At 38.7% G+C, this 7,375-nt stretch overlaps 1 protein-coding gene across 1 annotated transcript in view; it reads right to left on the reverse strand.

The window, feature by feature from the left end:
* ATRNL1 (attractin-like 1) overlaps positions 1-7,375 on the reverse strand; it is a 705,738-nt gene that overhangs the window by 588,103 nt on the left and 110,260 nt on the right. The window lies entirely within an intron of this gene.

Consider the following 7,375-nt stretch of genomic DNA (forward strand, 5'->3'; position numbering starts at 1 on the left):
TCCTTCTGTCCTCCCTAGTCATTGTCCAACTCTCTGATGCATAACAAGCGATGGCAAATACCATGGCCTGTATCAGGCGCACCTTAGTCTCCTGAATGGAAATTGCATTTTCTCTGAAAATTTTCACTCAAATCACAATAAAAATAGTATTAAAACTCCATATAAAACTTAAAATAGAAAAACATTAATAACAGTCACATCTCTATCATCCACACAGAGTTTATAAATCTGGCCCAACATACTACATATCAGCATGTTTAAATGTCTACATGCTAGGTCTAAAATTTCTAAAACTTATCAATATATATATATATATTATATATATGTATATGTATATATATTCAAGGCAATATTGTTATATACAAATGTTCATAGAAATATTTAACATCACATGTCATACTCTCGAGTCTCCTTTACCATTCTGAGAATCTAGAAGAGTCAAGAGTTTGAAAAAGAGGAGTCTGTAAGAATTAATTACTTGGAGACAGTTGTGCTGTTAGCCCCCCAAAGAGAAGTATGAGAGGTGCTCCAGTCTTTACCTCAAATCTGGTGAGGGAAGTTCCAACGGAACAACTCAGAGGACTTTGAAATGCATGTCCCTGAAGTTGTAGGACACCATGGGATGGGGTCTGACTCCCACCCAGCATATCTAGAGGGAAGAAGAAGACCCAACTGCTTTAGTGACATAGCATGGAGAGTGTCTTACACTGAGAATGGTCTGCATTTCCATGAGTCACTACAAACAACGCATGAATAGTAGCTTCGTATGTGGGCCACCTGGACTACTCTTAAAATCAAAGACTCCAACAAAGAAAAGGCTGGACATGTACTTTCAGATGTCATTTTATAATCAAAACCTTGAAGATGATTTGTAATTACACAGAATTAGACATTCTAAGTATCAAATTGAAATAGTTTTCTGCTACAAAGAGGTGAGAGCCTATTTTCTACATCCTTAGAAGACAATACAGGAGACTCTCATCCTGTCCTTGGGTAAGACAGAAAAATCTTTCAAGACACCTGTAAAACACCTAAATATAAAGGACTGGAAAGTCAGCTACATTAAAACGTAAAATGCATGCTCACCAAACGAGATTATTAAAGAAAGTAACCTGGCAAGACATTTGTAGGTAAATATGTGCACCACATTTAACACTACACATTGCAGAGATATGTAAAAATTTTCTGTAAACCAATTTTTAAAATGAATATGTCAAAATTGTTTCCCCTTTTCTACAGTCATGTAATTTAATCAGGGCATTTGCCTAAATAGCTAGAAGCTTGTCACCCACTGTTTTATAGAGAAGACCAAAGGTAAATGACAACATTCTCACCAGAGGAAAATGGGTAGAAGTGGTGCATACGGCGGCTGCGTCATTTATGTCAAAGAAAATTGAAAATTGCTACTCTAGACTTAAAGTCTCTCTTACAGATGTGTCTGCCACCCACTTCTGACTACGCAGATAAGGACAAGGTCCTCAGAAGTAACAGAGCAACAAGACAGAAGGCACGAGGGTGCTGTGTTATGGTAAGTGGCCTGCATTGGTAACCTGGACCACTCACTTCTGAACTGTTTCACAAAAGGGAAAAACTGTTATATGTTCTTAAGCTACAAGACGTATGTTTTAGATCTTTGCTACAGCCCACACATACAATAAAAAAAATGGGCAAAATACATGAATCAGCCTTTCAAAAGAAGACGACAAACATGTGACTGAGACATGCAAAGAAATAATATTTCTATTACTTAACAAATACAAATGAAGACTACAATAGGACAGTATTTTACACACATTTGACTAGAAAAGTAAAAAGCTCTTAAGAGTATCATATGACCAAGAGGTTGTGAATTGATAGGCTGTATTATCTGTTATACTGTTATTCACTATGAGATTCAGAGGTAGTAAAATGCATGGGGGTGAGTCTTTCTCCTGCAGAGGAGCTGGTGGGTTTAAACCATGTACCTTTGGGTTGGCCGCATACTTCTTACCCACTTATTGTGCTAGGAGCATAAACCGAAAAACAGGTAGAGAAGACAGAGTAGGGTAGTCAAGAGCCAGTCAGGTAGGTTTAAGTCACCAGCACAGTTCTTGCGTAAGGGGCTGGTGTTAGGTGTTGTTGAGCCAGAACCTTCTCATAGCTGACCTTCCAGCAGGTTTCCAGAGGCAGTAAATGACGTGAGAGGAGGCTGCAGCATTTCTCCCACGGAGCAGCTGGTAGATTATAACGTGCCTTTTAGTTGACAGCACATCTCCCTCCTTACCTGTAAGCGACCAGAGCTCCTGTCTTCGGTACCTCATTATATTCTAGAATATACGCTATTACATGGAGAAGCCTGGACAGTACCTCATGGTGCTCACTGAGAGTCAGCAATCTGACTCCACCAGCCACTCTGTAGGAGAAAGACTGCTCCATCTCCTACCGTGAAGATTTGTACTGAAAGCATCCGAAATCTGGTGGTAGGTCACTATGACTTGGAAGCAATTCAATGGCAGCAGGATTTCGGTATTAATTTTATATTCCTGTTTATATTATATTTACATTATATTCCTGTCTCCTTGGTGTGTACCATGGAGTGGGAACCGACCCATAGCCGACTCTGCAGTGGGTTTTCAGAGGCTGTGGGTAATTGTTCTTCTGTAGACAAACTGGTGGACATGAACCACATATCTTTGATTGGCAGGACAACTATGTCTGTTATATTGCTATACTATTAATATTTTTTAATAATGAGTGTTCATTTTATTATTAAAAGTTATATTTAAATAAATAATATTATAGTGTGTGTGTGTGTGTGTGTGGCAGCAATACATCAATAAACTAATAACTAATCCAATGTTTGTCCTCAAGGTATATAAACACATGATGTTGTTGCTGTTACATGCCATCAGGTCAACTCCAACTCATAGCCACACTATGTGCAATAGTTCTGAACTCTGCTCTATCCTGAGTCAATCTCATGGTCTCTGACATACCTACCCTCATTACCCCCATTACTGTGTCAATCCATATTATCCTGGGTCTTCCTCTCCTTCCTGCCCTTCCAAGCACGATGTTCTTCTTTAGTGAATGGACCCTCCTGGGAAAAGGCCCAAAGTATGTGAGACAGAGCTTCAAAATCCTGGCCTCCAAGGATTAACTTGGTTTCACCCTCTCCAGGACAGACCTAACAACTGCCTCTTGGTTCAAGTATAGGTTTCCCATAAGGACAATCAAATGTCCTGGGATTCCCATTCTTCTCAGAGTCAGCCACAGCTTGTTGTGATCCACAGATTCAAAAGCCTTTGCATAGTCAATGAAGCACAGATAGACATTCCTCTGGTACTCTCTGCTTTCAGCCAAGATCCATCTAACATTAACTATAATATCCCTAGTACCACAGCCTCTTCTAAACCCAGGCTGCACTTCTGGCAGTTCTCTGTTGATGTGCTGTTTCTGTTATTTTTTTAATAATTTTCAGAAGAATCTTGCTTGTATGTGATATTAGTGATACTGTTTGCTAATTTCCACACTCTGTCTTTGGAATGGGAACAAATATAGATCTCTTCCAGTCAGTTGGCCAGGTGGCTGTCCTCCAGATTTCTTGGTACAACTTAGTTGAGCACATCCAGAGAAGTGTCTGTGGAAATGTCAATTGATGTAAGTAAGCCATCAATTACTGAGGCCTTGTGTTTTGCTGATTCTTTCAGAGCAACTTGAACTTCTTCCTTTATCACCACAGGCTCTTATTCATACATTGTTTCATGAAATTCTTCTGTGTCTGTCAATTCCTTTTGGTACAATAACTCTATATACTCTTTGCATCTTCTTCTAATGCTTCCTGGGTCATTTAATATTCTGCCCATAGCATCTGTAAGCATGGCAATTTGAAGCTTGAATTTGTTCTTCAACTCCTTCTACTTAAGAAATGCTGAATGAGTTTGGCCTCTTTGATTATCTGACTCTAGTTCTTTGCGCGTTTCATTATAACACTTTGTTTTGCCTTTCCCCGCTGTCCTTTGAAATCTTCTGTTCAGCTTCTTAACTTCTTGATTTTGTCCCTTTGTTTTGGCTTTTTGGCACTATAGTGCAATATTGAGAGTCTCTTCTGACATCCACCTTGTCTTTTCTTCCTCCTCTGTCTCTGTACTGACCCACTGCATTCTTTCTGGATGATGTTCTTGATATCCTCCCACAGCTCATCTGGTCTTCGTTCATTAGTGTTTAAGGCCTCACACCTGTTCCTAAGATGGTTTTGAAATTCAGGTGGGATAGACTCAAGGTCAAATTTTGGTTCCCATAGATTTGATTTAATTTTTCTTAACATCAGCTCAAACTTGCATATGAGTGGTTGGTGGTTTGTTCCACAATCAGCACCTGGCCTAGTTTTCACAGATGATATTGAGCTACTCCAGCCATTCTTCCCACAGATGTAATCAATCTGATTCCTATGCATACTATCAGGTGACATTCATGTGTATAGTCTGCGTTTACCCTTCTTATAAAAAGTATTTACAATTAATAAATCAATGATTGTATAAAATTCTATCATTCTATCTCCAACTTCATTTCTATTTCCAAGTCCATGTTTTCCAATGACTGATCCTTTTTTTCTGTTCCCAAATAATTCCACCCCACTTGCCATGTGCGCCATCTCCCACAACCCCTCCCAGTCACCTTGTCCCCAGGTACAGCCTCCTGTATACGCTGAGTCACAGAGGCTGCACCTCCCTATCTTGGGACGTGAGAGCTACTAGAAAGTCAGTCTTCCTGACCTTTCGGCATGAGTCTCATTTTCTCATGCCACATATAGAAGAACACCCCAGAGATCCAGGTGCCCTTCCGAATGTTACTAGACTTGCATAGAAGGGTGGGGGAACCTCAAAATTCAGGGCCATCTAGAGAGTTCTGATCCTCCGCTGGATTGCCAAGGCTGTAAATGACAATGGGCAGAGACGGCCCATCTTTCTCGGGCAGATCTGATCCACCAAAGACAAAGCCTTTGCGTTAGCTGCGTAACTCGCTAGAGACAGAGCCTCCAGAGCTACCGAAACATATACATAACGCCTGTAGGAACTGGTGTCAGAATTTAAAACATGCATTACGCCAATGCTCTTAGTAAACAGTAGACATTTTTGGAGGTAGAAACTCAAAAGTACAAAAGCATAATCTGACATTTGTAATCAGGTTACTTCATTTAAGTAATCTGATGTAGGAATCAGAATTTCTATTCATATCTGGTTATTGGCTATAGTTGATGAAAGTATATTATAAAAATAAAAAATCCAATGGACCCAACCAAACCACAGTGGTGTAATGTAAAGAAGGCCGTGGCTCTGGGAGCTTTGAAAGGAAGCTCTAAAGCTTACATCCTACTCAAATATAGGCATATTACATTCATTCGTGTCTATTTAATCAGGTAAAAAAAAAAGAGAGTAACACCTTGTGACATCGTGTTAGAGAAATTTCAGATCTTGTACGAAAAACCCGTACCACAGTACCGAGCAATTGTTAAGGTTGTTGTTGTTATGTGCTGTCACATTGCCTGCGATCCGTAGCAACCCTATGTACAGCAGCTCTGAACCCTGCCTGACCTGAGCCAGTCTCACTAATTCTGACACACCAACCCTCATTGCTCCAGCATATTTCTTAATGTTATATAAATTAATAGTTCATATTAATCTATATAAAGTCATACGTAACACTATTAATCTCTAAAATCAAAGTACAATATTATTTCCATTTCTCTAATATCATTTATATAATATACTATTTCTATATTATATTAATGTAAAATATATAACATATTTACATATTGTATTAATTTCATAAATTAACATTCATTTACTAGTAATAACATATGACAACCCAACTACACATAAAAAGATCTACATATTCTATGGGACGAATATTCCTAATTTTTTTTTTATCTCAGTAATCTTGCTTGACAAAAGAAACTGAGTTGGGATGAATCTGGATGAGATGAAAATGAATTCCCAACATTTTACTTTAAAAAAATAACTAAATGTTCTTCAACAGAGTGTTTATGTTATATGGAAGCTTCTTGAAGAATCATTTATGCAAGTTCAAATTCTCAAAATATGGATGTTTAGTAATAACAATAACAACTCAACACTTTTTCCAGAAGGAAAAGAGGACAACTTTCCTCCCCCTCCAAGGGTATGAACTTGCTGCCTCATCACCATGAAGAAAGAACATCCACCCACAGAACATAACAGGGTCACAATATTCCGAGCCTGGGCACTTCCTAGTTCCTGATCTCACATTCTTTTATAAGTTTTCCAAGTCAGTGAGTCTATTCTGGTTCTCACCATGAATCATCACCTAGAATTATTCTCTCAATAAGTAAAAATTTCATTGTTTAAGACCTAAAGATCCTAAAAACAGTGCACTGATTAAAATTATTCATCACAAGACTGTCACCTACAGGGTAAGAGTGAAAAAGCATATTTATTAGCAGAAATTTCATTCAAACAAATATATAATGCTTTGCAAATCAAAGTGTTCATTACTAGTTGGACTTTTCTTCATATGCTGCCGCTAAAATAATTTACCAGATTATGTACCATGGACTGCCAAGAAAACAAACAGATTCATCGTAGAGAGGATTAAACCAGGCTGCTCTTTGGAGGCAAGGATTCTGGCGCTTCGTCTGACATACTTTGGACATGTTGTAAGGAGAGACAGGTCTTTAGAAAGGGACATCATGCTGGGTAGAGTAGACGGACAGCACAGGAGGGGAAGGCCCTCTGTGAGGTGGATTGATTCAGTGACTGGGGTACTCGGGATGGGTGTGTCAGAGGCAATGAGATGGCACAGGATAGAGCAGGGTTTAGGGCTGTTGTACATAGGGTCGCTATGAGTCGCAAACGACTCGAAGGCACATAACAAACAACAACAACATCTACCTTGATGGTGGTTAAGAGAAAAAAGTATGAATCTGATGTCATTGAATGTGTTATTTTTTTATCTTTGTCAATATTTTTTAATAAATTAGAGTTTGGGTTAATACTTTATAGATACTATCAATTAAAAATCAGTCTTCAGTACTGCTAAATAAAAGTTAAAATCACCTGTTGTTGTTGTATACCACTGAGTCAGAATCAATCCATAGCTGACCCTCTGATGGGTTTTCAGAGTCAAATAATCTCACAGGATGAGACTGTCCATCCTTCTCCTCAGAGCAGCTGATGGGTTTTAACAGCATGGCTTCAGGACTGCCACGAGGCCACCAGAGCTCGCCGAATAAATATCACCAAAGTTTTTATATAATATGATACACAAAGAAGCAATGTTTTCCCTGCAATGATCTTCTAAGTGTCTAGATTCAGTATTTCAGTACATACTTTCATTTAAATATTGACAAATTTACATT

Source organism: Elephantulus edwardii, unplaced genomic scaffold, assembly GCF_000299155.1.
Source record: "Elephantulus edwardii isolate Elephantulus edwardi_28Jun2011 unplaced genomic scaffold, EleEdw1.0 scaffold00006, whole genome shotgun sequence".
NCBI classification, from domain to species: Eukaryota; Metazoa; Chordata; class Mammalia; order Macroscelidea; family Macroscelididae; genus Elephantulus; species Elephantulus edwardii.